Source organism: Carassius auratus, unplaced genomic scaffold, assembly GCF_003368295.1.
Source record: "Carassius auratus strain Wakin unplaced genomic scaffold, ASM336829v1 scaf_tig00214126, whole genome shotgun sequence".
NCBI lineage: Eukaryota > Metazoa > Chordata > Actinopteri > Cypriniformes > Cyprinidae > Carassius > Carassius auratus.
Window position 1 is genome coordinate 95,854 of NW_020527530.1, and position 27,485 is coordinate 123,338.

At 39.0% G+C, this 27,485-nt stretch overlaps 3 long non-coding RNA genes and 1 pseudogene across 4 annotated transcripts; 1 reads left to right on the forward strand and 3 right to left on the reverse strand.

The window, feature by feature from the left end:
• Window positions 1-626: 626 nt before the first annotated feature.
• Window positions 627-1,528, reverse strand: LOC113091200 (uncharacterized). The gene is made up of 2 exons (XR_003287306.1): window positions 1,391-1,528; window positions 627-1,035 (listed from the first exon to the last, which is right to left on the reverse strand). It is a non-coding gene; the product is annotated as an uncharacterized LOC113091200 (long non-coding RNA).
• A 6,452-nt stretch (window positions 1,529-7,980) lies between these two features.
• Window positions 7,981-9,787, forward strand: LOC113091199 (uncharacterized). Of its 2 annotated transcripts, none has more exons than XR_003287304.1 (2): window positions 7,981-8,575; window positions 9,007-9,787. It is a non-coding gene; the product is annotated as an uncharacterized LOC113091199 (long non-coding RNA). The 2 variants fall into 2 exon arrangements; XR_003287305.1 differs by having other exon boundaries at window positions 9,075-9,787.
• Window positions 9,013-9,916, reverse strand: LOC113091201 (uncharacterized). The gene is made up of 2 exons (XR_003287307.1): window positions 9,777-9,916; window positions 9,013-9,421 (listed from the first exon to the last, which is right to left on the reverse strand). It is a non-coding gene; the product is annotated as an uncharacterized LOC113091201 (long non-coding RNA).
• An 11,333-nt stretch (window positions 9,917-21,249) lies between these two features.
• Window positions 21,250-23,879, reverse strand: LOC113091198 (duodenase-1-like; annotated as a pseudogene).
• Between the last annotated feature and the right edge of the window lie 3,606 nt (window positions 23,880-27,485).

A 27,485-nucleotide genomic window follows, 5' to 3' on the forward strand; every position in this document is an offset into this window, starting at 1 on the left:
GAAGTGTTTTGAAATATGAGAATAGTGTTCGCTCGTTAGCAGTAAAGTGGTGCTTACATTAGACGATTGCGATTGCACTGGATCTGAAGAAAATAGGAAACAGGAAAAAGTTAATTCACTCGAGAGAAACCAAAAGAGAGATTTTTATTTTTCCATCCGGGATTGTTCTGTTTACTCACTATTTTCTTGGTAAGTGAATTACATGTATATGTATTTGTCTGTCCTTTATATAAATTAGTTAGTGTAGTGTTTCACTACAAAACAAACGTCTAAATTATGCTTTATTTATGTTCAATGTTTTAGAAGAAAAATATATGTGTATATATGTTGATTTGTGGTCAAATGGTTATTTTATGTCAATAATATGTGCTGAAAGTGTGATGCTAAGCACAGGGAGTTATGCTAACCATGCAGTCTTAGCTAATGGCTAACGCATTGATTTATATGGGTTGAGTAAGTTGAGCAAATCAGTTGTTGTATTTTAATGAGAAATGTGTTTAAAGGAAAAGAGATGTGTATATTGTGAGTGCAATTGTACATTTTTTCAGTGTGTTACTGAAATATGCTTTTGATATTGAGAGCTCTGATATTAATTGTAATTTTCTGCCTTGTTTTGCAAGGTTGGGTTTTTTTTTTGTTGGTTTCTTTTCTTTTCTCTCTCTCTTCTTTGTTTATTGATGTTCCTGAGAGCAATGCTGATTCTGGATCTGGAGTTTTGTTGACGTTTGGGAGAATTGTTTCTGCTGTCCATCGAGAGAGAGAGAGACACACGGTTGCAGAAACTGGCGAGCCATCCCATTTCATAGAATCTGGAAGTTGTTCATCACACTGGTAGGAAATATTGTGTAAACCTGTTTTTTACTTTTTGGACACATTTTTTGCTAAGCATCGAAACTCTTTTCACTCAAGGATCTGAGTATTTTTGTTTCCACGTTGGACATTTATTTCAAAGGACTAAGCATTTGCTTTGGACTGATACCTTTTCATCTGGTTATTTACCTGTGCATTTTTGTTGTTTACTTTCTGTTGAGTTTTCTGAAAGAGTGTAAAACATTGTTGGTTATTTTAAGAGTGAAACTTTGAATTTACATTTTCAAGAGTGTGAAGTTGTATCAAACCAAAGAGTTATATATATTATATCATAATCTCATTAAACTATAGATAAATAAGTATAAAATAAATATAAATATATAATTAATATAATCAAATAATAGATAAACATATTAAGAGGTATTTAGGAGCTTTACATAAAGTGAGAGTTAAAGTGACTACTGTAAGTAGTTATTTCCATTAATTGAAAAGTGTTTGGTTCACTTGAGATTTACCATTGTCTATTCAAATTGTTATTCTTTTGCTCTTTCAAACAATCAAAATCTACATAAATACTTACCTTTTCCAGAAGTTGTTGTTGTGTTCTTTCTCCTGCTGCAATCCTGACTCCTGAGCGAACGTAGTCTTCTGATCCGGCCCCACACATACATAGAAGTAGCTGTGAAACCAAATTATTTCCTTCCGTGCATTCTTCGCGGGTGTTACAGGGGAAAACTTGGCGAGCCAGCCAGGAGTCTTGGTTGCAACAAGAGTCTGTGAAAGAACCAGAGAAAAATAAACCTGTGAGCCTCAGAAACTTAATCTTTAAAAGCAAAAGATGGAGATAGTGAAACAGGAAAACGTTAATGTAGAGAACGCACTTTTGATTGAAGGCCTTACGTTAACTGAAGTTGACAATGAAATAGAAAAATATTTGCAAAGATTTGGCTCAATTAGCAAAAATCTCATAATTGACGACCCAGAGTCTGAGTTCCATAGAAATGCTATTGTTGAATACAGCCACAACTCAGCGATCCAGAAGTTACTTCCCCTTCTGCCCTTGACTCTAGGCAGTCTTTCTGACCCAGCTGTCACTTTCCGTGTCCGTACCCTTCCTTCTGCATACACTAAGCCCACTAGTCGCACCGCCACAGAAGGGTATCTTGAAGAATTAAGAGCCATTGCCAAAGAAAGTGGGAGGCCTTTTCAGAGTGTCCTACAGGAAGAATTGGAGAAAATCGCAGATACTCATTCTGTCAACCCTCCTCCTGCAACAGATGCTCAAGATATTGAGAATAAAAACCCAACCAAGAGTGAGATTACCTTTGTGTCCCCACCTGTTTCGAGAGTCACTACGGAGGATGTTAGTGTACCCACCAGTCTCACATTTCCTGTAAATATCATAGACCCACCCGGTGTCCAGAGGATGGTCGTTGAGCACATAGTGAAAAGCGACAATACTTCACAGCAGACTTTGATTCGTCTGAGGGCCTTCTCTGGGAAGTCCCCACGTCCCCCAAATGAGCCGGATTTTGACACTTGGCGTGCGAGTGTCGACTTCTTGTTGAATGACCCTTCCATTTCTGACTTGCATAGAACCCAGAAAATTCTGGATAGTCTCTTACCTCCAGCAGCTGATGTTGTGAAGCATGTGCACCCTCCAGCCTTACCTGCTGCTTATCTTGAGATCTTGGAGTCTGTGTATGGTTCTGTAGAGGATGGTGATGAGCTGCTGGCTAAATTCATGAGTACCTGTCAGAATCAGAGTGAAAAGCCATCAGGTTACTTGCACAGGCTGCAGGTCATTTTGAGTACGACGATCAGACGAAACGGAATAATGGAAACAGAGCGGGATCGCTACTTGCTGAAACAGTTCTGCAGAGGGTGTTGGGACAATAGCCTCATCGCAGATCTCCAGCTTGAAAAAAGAGAAGCGCATCCACCTGCTTTTGCCGAGTTGGCAGTGCTTATACGTACTCAAGAAGATAAACAAGCTTCGAAGGAGGAACGTATGAAGAAACATCTTGGACTGTCAAAACCTTCAGCTGGTTTTCCAAAGCTTCGAGTACCTTCCAATCAGATGTTGGCTTGCCCTTGTGATATACCACATTCTGAGAATTCTGAAATGAGTCTGTTAAGGAAGCAAGTAGTGGAAATTCAGGCTCAAGTCACAGCCCTGAAGCAGCCACCAGATCAGAAGAACAAGAAAGGTTTCTCTGAGAAGGTTGAGCTAACTGCTCTGAAGGGGATGGTGGAGGAGTTAAGCACCCAGGTTGCGGCAGTGAAGGAGTCAGTAGCCCAAAGTTCAAAATCAAGCGATTTGGAGGAATCAGAGATTCGTAAGCTGCGAAGTCAAGTGGCTGAACTGCAAGCTCAGAGTGCTATTCGTCAGACACCTCAAGCATTCTATATGCAGAGACCGCTTGATACAGTGAGGAACAATGACCCCAGGAAAAGCTCATTGAGGACTGATAGGCCTCGTGCTTGGTATTGTTTTTCCTGTGGAGAAGATGGACACCTGGCAGTTAATTGCGAAAATGCAGCGAACCCTGCTAAGGTGACGGAGAAAAGGGCTAAGCTGAGAGAGCAGCAGCGTGCTTGGGACTCTCAGTATGGAAGGCCTACTCAGCCTTTAAACTAAAGAAGGTCTTTGTAGGAGGGCATACGAAGACCATACATTCAGACTATCGCCCTGAATGTTTTGAACAGAACGTTGATACAGATAGACATAACACACCGCCGTCAAACTGCTTGCCCAAAGGGTAAGTAGGAGTGAAGTGTACGGCAGAAGTTATGATTGGAGACAAAAAAGTGAACTGTCTGCTAGATACAGGCTCACAAGTGACTACGGTCCCTCAATCATTTTATGAAAATAATCTGACAGACTCTCCCTTGAAACCACTGGGTAACCTGTTAGAAGTTGAAGGGGCTAACGGTCAGGCTGTACCATACTTAGGATACATTGAGTTAACCCTAAAGTTTCCTGCAACGTTCATTGGGGTGGAAGTTGAAATTCCTACTTTGGCGTTGGTGGTGCCAGACTTGACGAGTTCCCCACAGATCCTAGTTGGAACTAACTCCCTTGATGTGTTGTATAGCAAGAGTGCCAAAGAGAGTTCAGTGAAGCTTCAGTCCAGTCTTTGTGGATATCAGGCAGTACTTAGAGTGTTGGAGGCCAGGTGGATTCGAGCTACCAGCGAGAACCTTGGGTGTGTAAAAGTGAAAGGGACCTCTGTGGAAGTTATACCTGCAAAAAGTACAGTAGTTTTGGATGGTGCAGTTCATCTGAATGGGCCCTACATGAAAGGATGGGTGGCCCTTGAACCACCATCGATTCCTTTGCCGAATGGAATCTTGATTGCAAGCTGTCTGCACTCTCTACCCCATAAGCATCCAACTAAGTTATCAGTCCTGCTGAGGAATGAGACACAAACTGACATACGACTTACTCCTAAAACTGTGTTAGCGGAAATCCATGCAGTCCAGAGGATCATGGGCCAGCATCAAGGTTTAAGCAAGGAACCAGTGGAGAGAGAACGTAACACTGGCAACCTCACCTTTGATTTTGGAGACTCCCCTTTATCTGCAGAATGGAAGGAGAGGATCTCAAAGTTTCTGAGTTCTAGGCCTGAAGTCTTCTCGCAGCATGACCTTGATTATGGTCACACGACAAAAGTGAAACATCAAATAAAACTAAGCAATGAGACACCGTTCAAGCATAGGGCTAGACCTATTCACCCTCAGGACGTCGATGCTGTGAGAGCTCACCTCCAAGAGTTATTGTCAGCTGGAATCATACGCGAGTCCGAATCCTCATTTGCCTCGCCCATTGTTGTGGTTCGTAAGAAAAATGGTGGAGTAAGATTGTGCATCGATTTTAGGAAGCTTAATTTGCAGACAATTAAGGATGCTTATGCGCTTCCAAACTTGGAGGAAGTCTTTTCCACGTTGACTGGGTCGAAGTGGTTCTCCGTGCTTGACCTAAAATCGGGATTCTACCAGATCGAAATGGAAGAAACAGACAAGTGTAAGACAGCGTTCGTTTGCCCATTTGGATTCTGGGAATTCAATCGAATGCCACAAGGAATATCCAATGCACCGAGCACGTTTCAAAGATTGATGGAGCGTTGCATGGGGGACCTAAATCGAAAAGAGGTGTTGGTGTTTATCGACGATCTCATTGTGTTCTCAGAAACTCTGGAAGAGCACGAAGCAAGGTTGTTACGTGTCTTTAATCATCTGAAGGAGTATGGATTAAAGCTATCTCCTGAGAAATGCCATTTCTTCCAGACATCTGTAAAATATCTGGGCCATATTGTCTCTCAGAGTGGAGTGGAGACAGATCCCTCGAAAACTGAAGCTCTGAAGACTTGGCCGAGGCCAACGAATCTAAAAGAGTTAAAGTCCTTCCTAGGGTTTGCCGGGTATTACAGAAGATTCGTCCGGGATTTCTCTAAGATAGTGAAGCCTCTTACAGATCTCACGGCTGGATACCCTCCACTCCAAAAGAGTAGGAGTAAGAGGTTGAAAGATGGATATTTCAATCCCAAAGAGGAGTTTCATGAGAGATGGACTCCAGAGTGTCAAATTGCCTTTGATTCCATCATTGACAAGCGTACGTCTGCGCCTGTACTTGGTTTCGCTAACCCCAAGCTCCCCTATGTGCTACACACAGATGCCAGCACCACAGGGCTGGGCGCAGCTTTATATCAGGAGCAAGAAGGGCAGAAGAGAGTTATAGCTTTTGCCAGCAGAGGACTGACGAAAGGAGAGAGCCGATACCCTGCACATAAATTAGAGTTCCTGGCGCTGAAATGGGCAGTTACCTCCAAATTCAGTGATTATCTTTACGGAGCGGAGTTCACTGTTGTCACGGATAGTAATCCTCTGACATACATCCTTACCTCGGCAAAGCTTGATGCCATTAGTTACCGTTGGTTGTCCAGCTTATCAACCTATAACTTCAAGCTGCAGTACAGAGCTGGCAGCCAAAATCTGGATGCCGATGGGCTCTCTCGCCGACCACATGGTGAACTTCTTGATGACTGGGTCTCACGGAAAGAAAGAGAAGGAATCAAACAGTTCGCTCTGCACCATTTCATGGAGCAAGAAGCTGAGCCATCTGTTGTTCTTGCAGACACCATAAAAGCGATATGTGACAGACATCAAGTGGTTGGATCAGCTGAGAATTCAAGCCCTTCTGATATTTCACTTACCTTGATCGAATCCCTCACTTGCCATGAAGATGCTTTGCCCAAAGAGTTCCAGCAGGAGGATGAGCATGGTCTTCCAGATCTCCCTCAGCTGTCTCCATCGTCTTTAGCAGACCTGCAGAGAAAAGATTCAGAGATAAAAGCTGTCATAGAAGGATTGGAGAGTGGTAAGAAGCCCAGTAATCTTGGGAATCAGTCGTCTACTTTGCGGTTGTGGTTCAAGGAATGGAATCGACTTGAGTTAAAGAATGGGATATTGTACAGAAAGAAACAAGATCACGGGGTTCCCTTGTATCAGTTGGCGCTTCCCATTTTTCTTAGAAGTACAGTGTTGAGAAGTCTCCACGATGATATGGGTCATCTGGGAACTGACAGAACTTTAGATCTTGTCAGATCAAGATTCTTTTGGCCAAGAATGTCTCAAGCAGTGGAGAAAAAGATCAGGACATGTGAACGTTGCGTTCGTAGAAAGACCGCACCGGAAAGAGCAGCACCCTTGGTGAGCATAAAAACTAGCATGCCACTGGAGCTGGTGTGCATAGACTTTCTGTCTTTGGAACCAGATCGGAGTAATACCAAGAACATCCTGGTTATTACAGATCACTTCACCAAGTATGCAGTTGTGATACCAACCAGGAATCAAACTGCTCAGACTGTTGCCAAAAGTCTATGGGACAATTACTTTGTACACTATGGGTTCCCAGAAAAATTGCATAGCGACCAGGGGGCAGACTTTGAGTCAAAAATGATAAAAGAACTGTGTAAGATTGCCGGAATACGTAAAGTCCGAACCACCCCTTACCATCCAAGAGGGAACCCTGTGGAGCGATTTAATCGCACACTTCTCCAAATGTTGGGAACACTGGAGAATGAGAAGAAATCTCAGTGGAAGGAATTCGTAAAGCCCCTGGTACATGCTTATAATTGTACCCGGAACGACACTACGGGATACACACCTTACGAACTTATGTTCGGACGGCAACCCAGGTTGCCAGTTGATTTGGCTTTTGGATTACCGGTGGATGCCCCTACAAAGTCACATTCCCAATATGTGCAAGATTTGAAAGCAAGATTGCGAGAAAGTTATGACATAGCTACTAAGAATGCTGAGAAAGTGGCTGGACGTAACAAAAGGAGATTCGACAAAGGAGTGGTCGCTTCTAATCTGGAAGAAGGAGACAGAGTTCTTGTGAAGAATGTGAGACTAAGGGGTAAACACAAATTGGCTGACAAATGGGAGCAAGGAGTTTATGTAGTTGTCAAAAGGATTCGTGATTTACCTGTTTACGCTGTCCAGCCAGAAGGAAAGACAGGCTCTCTAAGGACTTTGCATCGAGACCTGTTATTACCCTGTGGGTTTTTGCAGCCAAGCAGTCCTGATATACAATCTAAGGGAAAGGTTACTAGGAAACCTAAGACCAGGAGTTCTTCTAATGATGTAGAGGTGCTGGGATCAGAATCTGTCGCCGAAAGCCAAGAGTCTGAGGATGAACAAATCCTATGTAGTGTTCCAGGGAGATCCTTAGAATCTGACATTGAGATTGTTACAAGTTACTTACCTCGTGTTCTGGAAGGAACATCTGGCTTACCTGTACCTGAGCCTGTGAGGAAGAGCTTACCTGCCCTGGAATCCGAAGAGGATTTTTCAGTGGAACCTGTGGACGAATACTTACCTGAAGAGCAACCTGTGGAGGAAAATGCAGGAAGTACTGAGTTACTGAGTGAGGAGAAAAGCAGTGAGGCAAATGAAAACCGTCATGTTGCAGTTTCACAGAAAGAACAGACCGAAAATGCTGATCTTGAGGATATTATTCCCAGACGCTCACAGAGAGAGCGACACCCCCTAAAAAGTTTGAATACCCCACATTAGGAAATCCACTCACCACAGTGTTTCAGTCCTTATTGCAAGGCTTAAGTAAGGCAGTCGAGTGCTCCTTTGAAGAGTCTGTGATTCCCCCTATCATCGATGTGTAAATGCACAGGGACGTGCATATATTCCGTGAGGGAGGATGTAACCCAGGTTACAAGAGCCAGCACCTGTGAATAGAGAAAAATATATATTACCACATATGTAAATAAAATAAGACTATTTTATTAATATCATCCCATTATTTTATTCATATTCATATTATATATCGAATTCTCAACTTATACTAAGTGAAATAATTAATAACAGAAAATGTCTAGGAAAATAAGTAAAATTAGAAACTGGCTGTTTAAGAGTAACCCCTCCCTCAAGGTTGACGTCAAAAAAGAAAAACAGAAAAAGGGAGAGAACGGTGAGAAGCGGAGACATGGCGATTTAGCAAAAACAGCTTTTGAACAGAGATTTAAAGTGTTTTAAGTTAAGTCGATCTGTAAGAGAAGTGTTTTGAAATATGAGAATAGTGTTCGCTCGTTAGCAGTAAAGTGGTGCTTACATTAGACGATTGCGATTGCACTGGATCTGAAGAAAATAGGAAACAGAAAAAAGTTAATTCACTCGAGAGAAACCAAAAGAGAGATTTTTATTTTTCCATCCGGGATTGTTCTGTTTACTCACTATTTTCTTGGTAAGTGAATTACATGTATATGTATTTGTCTGTCCTTTATATAAATTAGTTAGTGTAGTGTTTCACTACAAAACAAACGTCTAAATTATGCTTTATTTCTGTTCAATGTTTTAGAAGAAAAATATATGTGTATATATGTTGATTTGTGGTCAAATGGTTATTTTATGTCAATAATATGTGCTGAAAGTGTGATGCTAAGCACAGGGAGTTATGCTAACCATGCGGTCTTAGCTAATGGCTAACGCATTGATTTATATGGGTTGAGTAAGTTGAGCAAATCAGTTGTTGTATTTTAATGAGAAATGTGTTTAAAGGAAAAGAGATGTGTATATTGTGAGTGCAATTGTACATTTTTTCAGTGTGTTACTGAAATATGCTTTTGATATTGAGAGCTCTGATATTAATTGTAATTTTCTGCCTTGTTTTGCAAGGTTGGGTTTTTTTTTTGTTGGTTTCTTTTCTTTTCTCTCTCTCTTCTTTGTTTATTGATGTTCCTGAGAGCAATGCTGATTCTGGATCTGGAGTTTTGTTGACGTTTGGGAGAATTGTTTCTGCTGTCCATCGAGAGAGAGAGAGACACACGGTTGCAGAAACTGGCGAGCCATCCCATTTCATAGAATCTGGAAGTTGTTCATCACACTGGTAGGAAATATTGTGTAAACCTGTTTTTTACTTTTTGGACACATTTTTTGCTAAGCATCGAAACTCTTTTCACTCAAGGATCTGAGTATTTTTGTTTCCACGTTGGACATTTATTTCAAAGGACTAAGCATTTGCTTTGGACTGATACCTTTTCATCTGGTTATTTACCTGTGCATTTTTGTTGTTTACTTTCTGTTGAGTTTTCTGAAAGAGTGTAAAACATTGTTGGTTATTTTAAGAGTGAAACTTTGAATTTACATTTTCAAGAGTGTGAAGTTGTATCAAACCAAAGAGTTATATATATTAAATCATAATCTCATTAAACTATAGATAAATAAGTATAAAATAAATATAAATATATAATTAATATAATCAAATAATAGATAAACATATTAAGAGGTATTTAGGAGCTTTACATAAAGTGAGAGTTAAAGTGACTACTGTAAGTAGTTATTTCCATTAATTGAAAAGTGTTTGGTTCACTTGAGATTTACCATTGTCTATTCAAATTGTTATTCTTTTGCTCTTTCAAACAATCAAAATCTACATAAATACTTACCTTTTCCAGAAGTTGTTGTTGTGTTCTTTCTCCTGCTGCAATCCTGACTCCTGAGCGAACGTAGTCTTCTGATCCGGCCCCACACATACATAGAAGTAGCTGTGAAACCAAATTATTTCCTTCCGTGCATTCTTCGCGGGTGTTACACTTGCACTGCTTTATTTAACTTTATTTTTTATTTTATTATATGTATTTTTTACATTCCCTTATTGTATAGTTGTATCTACATTTCATATTTGATCTAGATTTTTAGGCTTTAATGTTAATGTTATCTGTGTGCACCGGGGATCTGAGAGTAACGCAATTTCGATTATCTGCATGTATGTACTGTACATGTGGAAGAACTGACAATAAAGCAGACTTGACTTGACTTGACTTCTACCATGATTAGCATGTTACTAGTATGTTGCTAGCATGTTTCTAGCATGATTAGCATGTTGATAGCATGTTTCTACCATGACTAGCATGTCACTATCATGTTTCTAGCATGGATAGCATGTCGCTAGCATGTTTTTAGCATTATTAATATGTCGCTAGCATGTATCTTGCATGGTTAGAATGTCACTAGCATGTTTCTAGCATGATTGGCATGTCATTAGCATGTTTCTAGCATGATTAGCATGTCGCTAGCATGATTCCAGCATGGATAGCATGTCGCTAGCATGTTTTCAGCATGATTAATATGTCGCTAGCATGTATCTTGCATGGTTAGCATGTCACTAGCATGTTTCTAGCATGATTAACATGTCGCTAGCATGTTTCTAGCATGATTGGTATTTTGCTAGCATGTTTCTAGCATTATAAGCATGTTTTCTAGTATGACTAGCTTGTCGGTAGCATGTATTTAGCATGGTTAGCATGTCGCTACCATGTTTCTAGCATGATTAGCATGTTGCTACCATGTTTCCAGCATGGTTACCATGTCGCTAGCATGTTTCTAGCATGATTAACATGTCACTAGCATGTTTCTAGCATGATTAGCATGTTTCTAGCATGATAAGCATGTTTCTAGCATGACTAGCAGGCGACTAGATAGATAGATAGATAGATAGATAGACATAGAATGGTAGTTTAATTGAGTCTAGGGCTTCAGGGAGAACAGTCTGAAAGTCTGACCCGAGTTTGGAGTTTGTATAGTTAAAGCTCTAGGAGTTAGAGTTGAAAAATTTGAATTCACATGAATCCGCTGTAATATGTCTCGCAGCTCTAGCTCCAACTGCAATTCGCGAGACACATTAAACTTATTTGCAATCACAAAATTACATTATTTGCGTGTGCTTTAAGACCTTGCCGGTGAAACGTTTTATTCACATGCTGTTCTAGCATGTGTTTATTCAAAGTTCCCCCGTAGCGTCCATACCTATACCGTCTGTGGTCCATTCACAAAAATTCCGGTCAAACAGCACCTGATTAGTTATCGTCTGATTGTGCTAATACGGTCAAAAACACACAAGATTTACATTTAAAAACAGTTAATTATGTATAAAGTGAAAGTAAACAGGCAAGAGAGAAAAGAGTGTGTGCATCTCTTAAAGGGACAGTACTAAACATACTGCAGCTTCTCATTAACCCTTTCGCACATGAGTTTAAAATATTCTATATGAGCCCCCAGAGTGAGTTTCTTTAGATGACCGTTATTTTAGAATGTAACGATCATCCTTTCCTCATGAAGCACGTTGAAGTAAGTATCCAGTGAACTCGGAGAAGAGTAAACTTTATAGTTACCTCGGAATCTATATGATATCAATAAAAGCATGAAGTTAGATTATATTTGTAAGGATCATTATAGCCGTTTCCATAGACATGAGCGTAAATTTTACAAACTGTTACTTATGTGTATTTAAATGTCTTAAACCTAAAATAAGCATTATATGGTTGAAAACACTGAATATTTGTGATAATATGACCAGCGCTCAGTGCGTCCGATCTGGCTCTGCGCCAGTCAAAGCGCGAAAGCAGATTTCAATTCACCAGTTGATGATGTGACACACTGAAAGTTTTAATCACATGTTGTACCAAACATGTATTAATTTTTATTTATTCTTGGATGCTGGTGGTAGGTGACTTCACTCTGATGCAGACAGAACCTTCAGTCTCTTTTTTTTAGGATATGTGCACCAACCGCAACTGTGAGAGTCTCTGAACTGTTCAAATCAAACATATTTAACATATTAACATTCAGTTTTGTCTTTCAGACTATAGAATGTCAAATTCAAGAATGGACATTTCTAAACAAGACACTCTACATATCTCGTCAATGTGCGGCAGTCAAGACAAACTCATCAGAGATGAGGAATCCACTCAGATATGTAGCCAGTTCTTCTGAACAGAAACCATGTGAGGTCTGGAGTGGGGTTTTGCTTCTGTGCCATTCACTATTCCCTTATTCACACAAGCTGAGAAAGCAAGAGAGTTCTGTTAATTGTATTATTCTGCAGATTAATTCAGTAGTTGAGTCAGTCTCACCAGTGAAGGTCAGGTGTGGCAGCAGAGAGGCCAGCAGGAGCAGAGAGATGATGGTCATCATGAAGACAATCAGTGAGCTCTCACTGACAAAACACTAGAAACAAAAGGGTGGGCGGAGATACTGAGTTTCTGGTAACTATTTCACAAACCAGGTTCCAGAACATTATGATGATCTAATGTTCTAGAGCAAATTAAAGTGAGCTGTAGATACACAACATGAACACTGAATAACTATTTTCACTAGAACTATCAATTGAAAAGAGAGAAAAAAATACATTCGTATATTAATTTACTATTTCTGTGGTCTAGTATTTCTAACTCGGTCAATGTAAGATCAAGTTCTTACTGAAAATGTTGATGAAAATTGAGAGTTGTTTTAAAGTAGATGCAACTAAATAGCCTACACACCTATTCAGATGATTCTACATATATATGTACTCTTTTTGATGACAACAAAAGATAGTTTGTTCTGAGAAATTTCAACATGGCCAGGGTGGATGTGGTTGGATTGTAACAGTTATGCAACTAGAACTGCAGTTGAGCTCATAGGCTTCAGCCACATCTCTCTGTCCAGAGATAAAAACAGTATCATAAAATATTTTCAACCTGTGATTAAGTAATAGTTTTTGTTGTTGTTGTTGTTTTGTTTTGTAATTAACTGAAGACAATTAGCATACCTTGATTATTGTATTAAAAGCAACACATCTGGAAGCCAATCTATAATCAGATTACCAAACTAACATGTGGTAAACACAGGCGGTTGTATAATTTCAACAACTTTTTATCAGATGTACTATCATGTGAAAATTAGTTATGAGAGAGAGAGATAGAGAGAGAGGTCTTTAGGAAGATAAACTCAGAATGAACATAGTATAAAATAGCAACTTTCCCTACAATTGCAATGTTTTACTCTGTTTTGTTCTTAAATTCCTACAAACACTCTTTTAACGCTTAAATGATTAATGTTTCGCTAATCATTATTATATATTCGGGTCTTTAGAGTCTCAGACCTACAGTATACAGTATATCCAGCATGCATTGACCTCTAACTGCTGCAATAGCAAAAAAAAAAAATGATCTTGATATTTAAAGAACAGTAACTGAAGAATAATATAAGGCATTTGTCATTTCCTTTTGAAAGTTAAAAAGGTTCAGTTTGAGCAGATGATTTTACCATCACTGTCATCGTCAGAGCACACTTCCACAGTACATTCAGCATATGCCTCATATTCACGATTTCAGCCATATTCTCAACTGTCCTTTTCAGTGACTTCATATATGACCACAGTATATGACCACAATAGTTTGATCACTGGTAGCTTATTTACCACATCCAGCATTAAATAACAGTGACTTTTATGTTAAATTGCAAATAGTGTATAATATATGTCTCTGCTGTAAAGCCAGTTCAGTTTTTGCTGATGATATTAATTTGTTTCAGGGCTGTGCAAAGACATTTTGAGGGGCAGTGGCCCAAATCAAAATGGCCGACAGGCAGTTCGGATTTGCTAGTGAAAATTGGTATGTCTGTTGTCTGGGACCACAAAGGGGTCTGTGCTCATGCAGTTTGTACAAACTAGCATACCAGAGCTTTGTGTGGTCCCAGGGCAAACTCTTCTTGCTGAGAGCAGTTCACATTCCTGGGTATCTGAATATGGGAGCAGAAATCCTGTTGAGGCAGGGGCCAAGGCCCGGAGATTGGAAACTTCACCCCAATGTGGTGAAACAGATTTGGATAATATTTTGTCAGGTGGATCTGTTTGCGACTCAGATGACATCGCACTGTCTCCTTTGATTTTTTCTGACTCATCCGGCTCCACTTGGGATGGATGCTATGGTGCAGACTTGGCCGAGGCTTCGTCTGTACGCTTTTCCCCTGATCGCTCTACTCCCAGGAGTTCTGCTGAGAGTACTCCGGGACAGGGTCAGTCTCCTATTATTAGCCCCGTTCTGGTCGGGCCGAGTATGTTTCTCCGATCTGATTTCTCTCCTTGACGGCGCTCCATGGGAGATTACCTTCAGGAGGAGACTCTCCTCACAGGTAGAGGACTCAATATTCCATCCCTGCCCGGAGCTATGGAAATTAAGGGAGTGGCCCCTCGTAGCTTCTGGTCTCTCAACCGAGGTTGCTGAGATCATCCTCCAATCCAGAACTCCCTCCATGAGGAAACTGTATGCCTTGAGATGGAAACCTTTCACCTCCTGATGCAAAGACTGCCAGCTCTACCCAGTTATTTGCCCAGTTGGGACAGTTCTGGAGTTCCTGCAGGTCCTTCTCTCTGCAGGGTTGACCCACTCCACCCTGAGGGTCAATGTGGTGGGCATTACAGCCTACCCGCACCCCTCTTGGTGGCCATTCAGTGGGCAGACACTCTCTGGTTACATGTTTCCTGTGCGGTGCACTGAGTCTGAGGCCTCCGTCCAGAAGAAGCTTATGCTAAGTGGTTGATCAGGATGCTTTCCTAAAACCTTGAGTCCTCTGATCTCCCCTCAACATTGGGAGTCAAGGCTCACTCAAACCGAAGTATGGCAATCTCCAAGGCCTTCTTGTCAGCTGTGTCTATACAGGACATCTGCAATGCAGCTGGACAGTCCACGCCCCTCGCATTCATTTGATTTTATGGTTAAGATCTGCGAGCCAATCACTGCTCTTCTTTCTCTTGCCTTAGCTGTGATCCTTGTATACACACTAGGCAGGGACTTGTAAGTCTGGCGGCGTGGGCATTCTCTTTCCCATAGAGTTTTCAGATGCAGCTCGAGTTCCTGAAGGAGAACGTCCCAGGTTTCATATGTAACCATGGTTCCCCGAAGGGAACGAGACGCTGCATCTCAAGGCCATACTTCCAGCATCCCTGTCAGAGTTTGCTTCATTCCACATCATGTGCTTTTATAGCTTCCTGGTCACTACGTCATGAACTTTTGAGCCCAAAACTTTTTGAGTGCCATCAGGGCATGGTGCCAAAGCTGCATACTGATTTTTGTAATAGTAAAGTCTAAGCATTCTTAAAATGTTGCAATTTTGGACAAAATTCAAAATGGCTGACATGGAAACATTTGGTATTGTTCAACTCGGCATGATGCACTGAATCTATTCATCCATCCATCATCTTCCGCTTATCCGGGGCCGGGTCGCGGGGGCAACAGTCTAAGCAGAGACGCCCAGACTTCCCTCTGCCTAGCCACTTCTTCCAGTCCCTCCAGCGTGTCCTAGGTCTTCCCCGGGGCCTCTTCCCGGTGAGACGTGCCTGGAACACCTCCCTGGGAAGGCGTTCAGGAGGCATCCGAAATAGATGCCCGAGCCACCTCAGCTGGCTCCTCTCGATGTGGAGGAGCAACGGCTCTACTCTGAGCTCCTCCCGAGTGACCGAGCTTCTCACCCTATCTCTAAGGGAGCGCCCAGCCACCCGACGGAGAAGATCATTTCAGATGCCTGTATCCGGGATCTTGTCCTTTTGGTCATGACCCACAGCTCATGACCATAGGTGAGAGTAGGAACGTAGATTGACCGGTAAATCGAGAGCTTTGCCTTACAGCTCAGCTCCTTCTTCACCACGACAGACCGGTACAGCGACCGCATTACTGCAGAAGCTGCACCGATCCATCTGTCAATATCATGTTCCATCCTTCCCTCACTCGTGCACCGGATCTAAAGAGACATATTTTGTGAATTATTATTATTATTTATTTTTATTAGTTTTTTTGTGGCAAACCTTTCATTAGGTTATTCGAGAATGGTGAAACCATTGGAAGGGAATGGCGGCAGTCAACGGGACAGGTGCGTCAGGAGCTCTCCTGGCACTTTTAGTTTTTGGAATTATTTTAAACCTCACAGATTCGGGACAGTGTGTAAACACACAGCAAGTTTCCCATAATATATCAGTGTATCGAGAAACAATGTCAGTAAAGCATTTCGGATATGGAAAGCACATTTTAATGCAGATGTTTGTAAACACTGCGGTCGGCCGGGATCAACACAAGCGAAATAATGCAGTCCGGGGCACACACCAAAGTGACAGTGGGATTATCATCATACTCTACCTGTTGCTGTCCGGAGATGTGCACCCGTGCCCAGGTCCGATTTTCCGGGACGCCAGCTGTAAGGCACCAGCGAGCGCACTAGTCGCCACTGAGGGGCTGGGGCTCATTCGGCATCGACCGGCAGGTGGATTTATCAATGACGGGGAGCGAAGATCTCGGACGAAGCTGGCTGAGACACCGGCTTGGTGAGTGCTGAGGGCCTTGACTGGCCATCTTTCAGTGCGTGGACCGACGGCGGCGGGGCTGTCGCCGTTGAGGAGATCATATCGTGCGGATGTCAAGGTAACTGGTCATTGCGCTCAAGGTAAGCGTGAAAATCTGCACGATACAACCCACAGTTGTTTCAAAAACATTACAAACCCTGCTTTGAAAAAACACCGCAAACTGAACTTTTTTAAAACTGTCAATCACTCTCGACTGATCTGGGATCAACAACTCAAACCAAGGGGTCTATTTGGAGGGCATATGAACATCCGTAGCCTCAGCCCAAAGTCTGAAGAAGTACATCATCTTCTTATTAACTCCAACTTAGATTTTTTAGGTCTGACAGAATCTTGGTTACATAAAAACTCTCCATCTGCTGCATTACATGTACCAGGGTATACTATTTTTAGACGGGATAGATGTGAGGGAAGAGGGGGAGGGGTAATGATTAACATAAAAGATCACATTAACTGTCAGCAGATATGTTGGCCTTTTGACCATGATTTGGAGTGTATTGGGGTGAATATACTGCTCTCACCTGAAATGTATTTTGTGTTAATTGTTGTATATCGTCCACCCTCCTCTAATAATGATTTTTATGTCACTTTTAAAAAGCTACTTCAAGCATGTGATTTTAAAACTGAGGTAATACTGCTTGGTGATCTTAACTGTAACTGGCTTAATAAGACTAATAGGAAATCCCTTAAACAGATTACAGATAGTCTGGATTTTACTCAATTGTTGGAAGGTCCTACTAGAATAACCACATCGTCTCAGACACAGATAGATTTAATATTCAGTAACAAGCCTGAAAGAATTGTAAAAACATTTAATTTTATTACTGGACTGTCTGATCATAATCTGACTCTACTGTCTAGAAAACTTACAAAAAAGCGATTTCATCATTCTAATAAACCCGTGGAGCAACTTAGGATTCCTAAGAATGAAATGGATAATTTTCAAAAGGCAGTACAGCAGACTAATTGGATAGATATATTTACTGGGATTAACATAGAAGAAGTTAGCAAAATGTTTTCTACCAAGCCACAAAACCTAGTTAAGGAGTTTACTAGAGAGGTAAAAGGAAAGAAAAAAGCAAATGCACTCCCCTGGCTCAATTCTGAAATATTTAATTTGATGAAAGAAAGAGACTCCGCTTTAAAAAGATCATTAAAAACAAAATTAAATAGTGATAGGTATAGGTTCACTTCATTACGTAATCAAGTGATTAAAGTGATAACAAAGGCTAAAGCCAATTTTTTATGACAATTATTAATGAGGGAAAAGGTAACACAAAACTGATCTGGGAACAGATTAAGAATGTGATGGGAATTAGCCATAAGATTAGAAACCAGTTAGAATTGAACCTGAATGGTAAACTAATTCAAGACCCAGCTCAAATAGCTGTAGCTTTTAATGAATGTTTTATTAATTCTGTGAATGAAATCGCACAGAATTTTTCCCTAATAACTGGAAAAGTTGTCACAATAGTTGAAAACATGCCTTCTTTTAGCATTCAACCTATCTGTGAAGTAAAAACTCAGGCAATTATTAATTCTCTTAAAATCTCATCAACAAAAGATATTTATGGAATGGACTCGAAAATGCTTAAATGCCTGAAAGAACATCTATCTTACCCTATCACACAAATTTTTAATCAGTCAGTACTAGAGGGGATATTTCCAACCACCTGGAAGACTGCAATTGTATTTAAGTCAAATGACCCACGGAACATATCTAACTACCGCCCAATTAGTATTCTTCCAGTAGTCTCTAAGGTTGCTGAAAAATGTGTGTCAGAGCAGCTTGTCTCTTTTCTTAATAATAGTCCCTTCACACTTCATCCGATGCAGTTTGGCTTCCGGGCCCATCACTCCGCAGAAACGACTAACTGTTACTTTTTAGAGACTGTTAGAGCAATGGTGGACAAGGGAGGTGTTGTTGGCGCTGTGTTTTTAGACCTCCGTAAAGCATTTGACACAGTCAACCATCAGGTCCTTATTGCCAAACTCTCTACTTTTAATTTTTCCCCCTCTGCAATTAAATGGTTTGAGTCATATTTAACTGGTATCAATTTCGGGTCAAAACATTACTATTGTGCCCCAATTTAAATATCTGGGCATTATTATTGATTCTAATCTCTCTTTTAAAACACATATTAAGAAAGTCTGCAATAGGGTCAAGTTTAGTTTAGCTAATTTTAGATATATTAGAAGTGCCCTTACTTTTAATGCTGCTAAATTATTTATGGATGCAATGATTATGTCACATCTAACATATTGTCTGACAAGCTGGGGACAAACTAACAGCTCATCACACAAACTCTTAAAATTTTGGACCAGAAGCCTAACAGTTTACACCATTGTATAATCCTTAAAAACTATAAACTGCTGAGCTGGGAAAATGTAATCAAATACAAAAATATTTGTCTGGTTTACAAAATTTTAAATAATACCGCTCCGCCTCCTTTCAATTCATTCATAATCCAACGTAATAACAGCAGTCATAATACCAGAAGCACCACATGTGGCGATCTAGTAATCCCACTCAGAAAAAGTACATTTGGTCAATTATCATTTTCTTTAACTGCAATACATAACTGGAACTCATTGCCCATTACAATTAAAACATACATATGTATTCGACTTTTACTGCACACCTTAAAAATTGGCTAATCGACAATTACACCTGCACACATTAATATGCTAGATGTGATGTGCGCACTAGATGTGACATGATCATGCTTCTGCCACTTGATCTCTGCTGACTGTCTCAATGCTATGTCTTATATGTGCTTCAATGTGGCCTTTGCATGATTATCTTTGGTGTCAATTTTCTCTAGTTTATTGCTCGACCTGCTTTTATGTCTTTGTAATTTGTGCCTGCTTGTCTGTTTAAATTTTGTACCACCTTGTTTGTTTGTCTAAGCTCTTGCTTAAGCCTTGTTTTAATTGTAATGTATTTATTGATGTATGCCAATTAACAACTGGCTGGGGACTACAGCTGGAAATTAGCCGTAGAGGCTAAAGCTGCTCTTTTCATTAAAAGAGGTTGTCCACATTACTATAAACCAATAAAGTAAAGTAAAGTAAAGTAAAGTAATCGACTTGAACTTTTTGCAGCATGGTATGAAGATGTTCTGAGCCACTTTTCGTGAGAATCAGACAAAATGTCTAGGACGAGTTCTATAAAGTAAGTTTTATGAACAATTAAAAATAGTGGAAATTTTTTGGTCTTCATTCGACTTGGCATGAGCCAAGGATTCAGAGGAAAAATAATTGTAATTTTGTGCCTTATGGTTCAAATGTTATTAGCATAAATAAATTTTAAAATTTGGACAAGTGGTGGTGCTAGAGAGTTGGACTTTAAGACTCCAAACTTGCTGTGGTTAATGTTTAGACTGTCCAATATCAGTGTGCCAAATTTCACAACTTTTCCTGAAAGCGGTTCTTTAGGCTGCCATAGACTTGCGGCGGAAGAAGAAGAAGAAGAACAAGAAGAACAAGAAAATCCCGCTAATGGTTAGAAAAAGGGCTTAAGTACCTTCAGTGCTTTGCCATTAAATATATAGAATTACAAGAATTAAAGTGTGACAACTGCTAAATATTCTATATGATGATTAACCTGCTCGCTTGCTGGAGCTTTGTATTCATGTTTGCAATGTTGAACTGTCGTTAGCAGCTTCCCTTCGTACTTTCTCTCTCTTTCTCTCCCTCTCTCTGGCTGTCTTCTTTTTTGCAAAGGCCCATTTTTTCTGCTTTTTTGTTTACAAAGTGTGCCAACAATAGATAATTTTGTGTTATTTATATTAGATCTGATCGGATACAATTATTTGAATAGACACAGCATGCAGATTAGCAGAATCACCAGATCTTTAGCAGAGCTGTAACAGACCACTTTGAGCTGGGGTTGATGGGGGGATTGGTGAGGAGGGCAACTCAGCTGATGAGGGCAAAGGGGCAGTGGCTCTAGCCTCCAGGCCACTGCCTGTGCACGACCCTGGTTTGTTTTATGCTTGCGATAATTATGAGTGAAACATCACGTCATCTTTGTGTATCAAACAGCGCCACCTTTAGGAAAAAATATGCATTGCAGAAATTGAGCCATCAGATATGTAAAATATAGTCGCGCAAGGAAAAATACTTGTACATTAACATACCTTAGGTCTGTAGCTACACTTTTATACAAACAATCAGAACATTAATCAGAAAACAAGCATTCTTTTATATTTAACTGTTATATTACGTTTATAACGAATAGATTGAGGAATACTAAAAAAGTTGATGTCTAACTGTAAAAAAGGAAGGAGGGAGAGGGTAGAGAATGATGCTCCGGGTCGCTAAAGACCCGAGGTATGCTTTTAAGGGTTCATTTTTGGCTTTTTGTTCTAAATATGTTTGTAGTTTATAGAGATCAAAAAATACATCGCAGTTCAAACGTTTGTACGATTCCTTAAGTTTTATGCTAACCAAGGCTGTATATACAGTAATAATGGTATACAGTATTACATGATACTGTGAAATATTATTACAATTTAAAATAACTGTTATTATTATTATTAATATTATAATGTAGTAAATTTAAAACTGTAATTTATTCCTGTGATGGCAAAGCCGAATTTTCAGCAGCCATTACTCCAGTTTTCAGAGTCACATGTTCTTTCAGTAATCATTCTAATATGGTTATTTGCTTAAACATTTATTATTATTATCAGTGTTAAAAAAAATTCTTGCATAGTCAGTAGGCATGTTCTTTTGCCTTTATTTTCAATAGTGTTCTGTAAATGTCTATGATGGTTGTATTCAAATATCAAACTGTCTTGTCTGCAGTTTTATTTCGGGTTTCAAATACCATTTCTGATTAATTAAAAATCTAGACAGCATTTATTAATGTATGTTATTTTTTATTAAAATATGATTTGGGAGGTAAATCAACTCAAGCAAAATAAAAAATTAAAATAAAAACACCCCATTTTATCTGCAAGATTCAAATTATATTTCCAGTTATTTTCTTTATCCATGTAATATATGCTGAAATCTTAATATAAACTTCGGGTTGCTTGGGGGAATTACAGCGAGCAGGGTCACCAAAAGATGTGACACCAACTGCAGTGTCTCCACAAACCAAAGGACCTCCTGAATCCCCCTGTTAAGAAACAGATCAGCACTTCAGTCACATGCTGTCATAATTCATAACTAAAACTAGTTAACATAAGATATGGTGAATCAAATATTTTTTACATACATCACAGCTTCCTCCATTTCCATGAACACACATCATCTGTGAAGTTGAAAAGTAGTTCTTCCCCCATTTACGTTCACATTCCGTATTATTCATGACCTTCACGTCTGTCTCCATGAGGTGATCGCTTTTCTTGCCGTTAGTTTCTAAACGTCCCCAGCCTGCGACACTGCAAACTGAACCTGCTTTGATATCACTTCCTTCTGCTGGTATGGATATCCACTTGATATTATCATTTAGTCGTACAATTCTGTCTAACTGTAAACCAAAAACGACAGCATCATTAATAAAAATATTTAATTATTTTATTGGCTGTTATTCTGAGTGAAAGTTGAATAAGTCAGCTAAAATAAGTGCAGTTTGTTACCTTCAAAAGCAGGATGTCATTAAAAAAGGATGCCTCGGTGTAGTCTGGATGCTGATGGTAATGAATCCACTTTGTATCGGACTGAATTCTCACTCTTTTTCCGTAGGTCATGTGCACCTAGCACAACCGTCACAACTGGAGAACTGTTAAAATGACAACTTTTATTTTGCAATAACTTTGTACCATAAAAAAACCTATACCGATCTACCTGTTATATGAAATTAAATGAGAGTATAATTAAAGACAGAGAGAATATAATAAATGCTTTTAATAGACACTTTATTTATGTGGGAGTAGTCCCACGACTATAGACATTTAAGGGAACAAGAAAGCATGTAATGTACTTTGTGTTGTACTATTAAGCTGTTTAGTTTTACTCCCATTTTAGCTACACAAGTTCATAAAGTAACCTTAATCCTAAATCATCAGGGGTCTGATAAAATAGAACTTATAACAGAGCCCATCTCTTATTTTTTTTACTTGAGTTTAACTTCAAATGTTATTCCTTGTGGATGAAAATCAGTACAGGTTTTCCCTTTGTAAAAAGGTGTGACCCATCAGTTTTGGATAACTATTGGCAAAGGTTGTCTGTGTTGGCAAAATATCTGAATCTTTGGTTAATGATCAAGTGAAACCGTTCTTAACTGAAAATACATTTTTAAATGAATTTCAGTCAGGCTTTAGATCGGGTCATAGTACTATTACAGAAGCTATGCTGGTTACAAATCATACTGTTAAATGTTTGGACAGTAAACAATATTGTGCAGCATTAATTTGTAGATAAAGCATTTGACTCTGTAGATCATAAAACTTTTATTACAGAGGCTGAGTTGTATAGGTTTTAGTGAAATGACTCTAAATTTGTTCAATAATTATTTATTGCCCGGACTCCCTGGAAGAAGAGATTTGCATCTCAGTGGGGACTATCCTTGTAAAAAATAAAGGATGAAATAAATAAACATGTTCTGGAAGTGTGCTGATTTGGTAGCCAAAGTTATAATAAATATTTTACAGTACAATATATGGTTGTAGTCATTTTCATGAAATGTAAATATTATTTATGTATTTTTATATACTATAAATTATTAATTAATAATTATTAATTATTAATATTGTTATATGTGTATTATATTAAGGGATAGTAAAAAGTATTTTAGTATTTATTTATTTATTTTAAACAAAAAATTATGAAATCATTCAATTAATATTATTAATATATTACTAAATCATATTATATTAATATATTTTGTATTTATTTATTTATCAGTTTTAGTATTTAAAATAATTAATCATTTAATTATATTATCTAAAACATAATTACTAACTTATAATAATACTAAAAGTAGTCTACTTTAGACATTCTACAAAGTTGCAACTGTCAACTACAGTAACTCTCATTAGTAGACTGTTAGACTATAGGGTTATATCTAAAATATACAATTAACTAAGATATTGTTTGTCTTACTTGTTTAGGCAATGTGCAGCAGTCATGACAAATCTATCAGAGATGAGGGAATCCACCACAGGTATGACGCTCCTTTACTTGAACAGACACCATGTAAGGTCTGGAGTGGGGTGTTGCTTCCTTGCCGTTCACTATACCCACATTCACATGAGCTGAGAGAGAAAATGTTTATTATTATTGTTCCTCCTCACTGTCTTACTGTAATGTGCTACAAAAAACTTTGTTTAATTATCATTTTTTAAATCAGTCTCACCAGTGAAGGTCAGGTGTGGCAGCAGAGAGGCCAGCAGGAGCAGAGAGATGATGATCATGATGAAGACGATCAATGATAATGAGCTTTCGCTGGCTAGATTCAGTATATATATATACATATCATAATAAGGAGGGTGGAGAAACTAAGCTTCCCATAACTTGTTACTTTCAGATTGTGTAACAGGAACTCAGTATGGTAATCAGTAGATAGTAATATTTGATAATACTTGTGGCTTGATTGAAGGCATAAGTCATCTAAATGTATGAGATTTGATTAATTTGAAGCCATTAACTTGCAGGCCGTGCACATAGCCTTCAGCTCAAAGAAGCAGCATGTAAAACTAGACATGTTTTTTATATTACTGAATGAAAGACGTACTGATAATTAACATAAGTAATGCTAAAGTAGACTTTGGGCTGTTTTCAGTATCACTACATTGCCCTCATTTAAATCGATATTTGATCTGTTGAATTCATTTCGCAAGCGATATACAGTGCCTGTATATAGGTTTTGATTATGATATAATATAATTAGTATTGGCCAAGTTCAGAGGCTTTCATATGTGGATTCAACTTACTATGTTGTGTATTTTCATCAGTTTCAATATGAAAAATAACTTTCATATTGATTCAAGGGATTTATTGCATTTTGAGATAAAAAGTATCATTGATTTATTGTGTTTTGGGAAAAAAAAAATACAATTTTGTAATAAATCTTTGAAAAATCAAAACCTGGATTTTATGTTATAACCTAGAGGTGCTATGTGAAAGTTTGAAAAAGAAAATAGTGGTTTTTATCTTTTCACTTTCTTGGTAAAGAACACACATTTTTACTAATTAATATATTAATATAATATTAAAGTTTGAAAAAGAAAATAGTGTTTTTTATTTTTCCACTTTCTTGGTAAAGAACACAAATTTTTACTAATTAATATATTAATATAATATTACAATAAAATAGGAACCAAACTCTTCAAATGCAACTTAAAAAAATAAAAAATTAAAAATAATAGGCTACAACCGACTGTATTTAATTTATTGTGCCCAAGACAGTGGCAGAGCCAGGATGTTTTCATAGGGTTGGCCAGGGAGTGGCCAGTCTGGGGCGGCAACAAAATCTTCATTATTTCCAATATAAAAATGCGATTGACTATAAAGTTTTGGACTGTTTTAGTGCCTAAAACACAACTGAGTACAATTGATTTCTACTTAACTTTAATTGAAATATTTGTGAATTAGATCAAGTAATACTGAGTGAATATGACAATGTTTGTATTATTCCTCGTATTATTGCTTGTATTATTATTATATTTTAATAAAGAGGCTTACTATAGCTTTATTTCTTATTCAACTTCTCAAACTCCCAAGTGCTTGCTCTCCAAAAATGCTACTCATGGATGAGATGTGCAGATAGCGATAAAATGTGAAAAGGGCCGGAAATTAAAGAGTCGATCAAGACCGAATTCCTCAGAAAGGCAACAGGATGTTGTAAATAATTCCTAGTGCCACAAGTCAGAAGCAAGATAACCAACCAACCAACTCTTTCACAGAACAGCTTTTGACATTAACACCACTAGAACAATTATTGACAATTTCCATTTGGAGAAGAGATTGTCAAATTTGGGGCAAGTAATTGAGATGCAAAGCCGACCATCACATGTAAACCCATGAGAATATTAAACAAGATCCTTTGATTGAATTCCCCCATCTAGCAGAACCAGACTGAAATTCCTAAGGGGGCCTTTTAACCTCTGGTCTCCACAGAACCTTCTTATGTCAGATAATGGCACAGGAACTGTCTTTTATAGATATAGATGAACCAAAATGAACTCAGAAGGACTTATAAATGAATATCAGTCCATCGCTTAACTCTATATTCATTCATATGTAACCCACACATTTGACTATAATGTTTCTAATCTCTTATTGTGTATGTCTTTTAATAACTATTGGATAGCTTAAGGATTCATATTCATGTTTAGTATGTATGTGTTGTTCCATTTGTTGCTGGAGGCACATTTCCATTGCGTGTTTATCTAATGGGACTCTGTAGTCTGAAGAGATGGTTTCTGCTTTTGACAGAATGTCTGACGCAAAGGATTTCCCTTGAGGTATTATCTGGATGGCATTGTAAAGGTGGCCTGGAAGTCCTGGTAGCTGACGCTTAGCACGTCTATCTAGCTCAGATGAAGTGTGAGGCTTTGAGGTTTCTACTCTGAAAATGGAAGGTAGAGTTCAGTGAAACGTAGATTAGTGTGGATATCCTCATTTATGGTGGTGCAGATGAAGGTGCAACTATCTGAAGTCTTCGAGGAGGTGAATTATGTAAGGAGACTGTGGTTGTTAGTAAGAATTCGTTGTAGCTTCGGAAAGAGACTAACATACTAGGGCTGCTTCTGCAATTGAATGTGGCTCACGATTAATTAATGGCACCTTCCCAGAAGCCTCACCAGATTATTGATGGATAGGCCAGACTTGGCATTTAGTGGTATTGGCTTTGGCCAGCCAAGATCTGTGGCTTGCTAAGTGAATGAGTATTCTGTGTTTGTGATGATATGGTTAATGGTTGAAATGCGAGTGTCGTGGAGAGAAGATTTAATTTAATTTAATTGATTTAATTCAGCCTCTTGTGCTAGTGGCCTGTGACTATGTCAGGTTCTTGATAGGAGTGCATAGATGATCTGCAAGTCAGTCTGCTGGTGTCGTAGGGTGCTGAGAGCAGGAGTTTCTCGCATGGTTCCATCACAGAATGCGCAGGTGAGAAGGCGCCTGCAGTTAGACGAGAGGCAGCCCTGACAATGGCTGAAAGAAATGTGGAAGAATAGATGTTGGGGATGAAAGGATGTCTTTGAGTGGGGGAGTCAAGGATGTGAGGATATAGGGGGGAAGGAGGTAGAGGGAGGGGAAAGAAGTGAAGGAATGGTGGAAGAATGGATGTTGGATGAAACTATGTCTTTGAGTGGGGGGGTCGAGGATGAAAGGAAATAGCAGTGTTGGGGTAACAAGTTACAAAGTAAAAGATTACAGTAACTATATTACTTTTTTTGGTAACGAAGTAAAGTAACGCATTACACTAATAATATTGGTAACTACACTACTTTACTAGACTATAGGAACGCGCTTTCCTGCGTTACACATGCCGTGTTTGCCTGTGTGTAAAGTTCTGGGCTGGGTTTCCCGACAACGATTGATCTTAGCGCTGAACACTCAGAGACTGAGACAGCCGCCAGCGTAGTGCACGTGATTACATCATCACATTGACAACAAATTGATTCGTCAGAAGAAACCAATGCTTTCGCTCCTCTGAGCCAAACAGAAATGATAGTTGACGCTTAGTCCCACTCCCATGCCCAGATTGGTTCAAACTGTCCCATATTAAACCAATAAGTAGTCCTTTGAACTACTACTTAACATATTGCTTTGGAAAATGAACGAAAACAAAGTGAAAGAAAATTCTGTCCTGAGTGCTTGAATACAAATGCACAATAACACATTTGCATGAGAAAACTCTCCGCAAAATCACAAAAAACATTTGACAGAGTACTTTGACATTAAAACAAATCCAAAACAAGGATGAAACAGTGGTACATATCTGATAAAGCATGGAATTTTTGTCTTGGGTCACTAGGCAATGTTCCGGTAAAATCGATTCTGACACAGATTACAGCCAACGGAC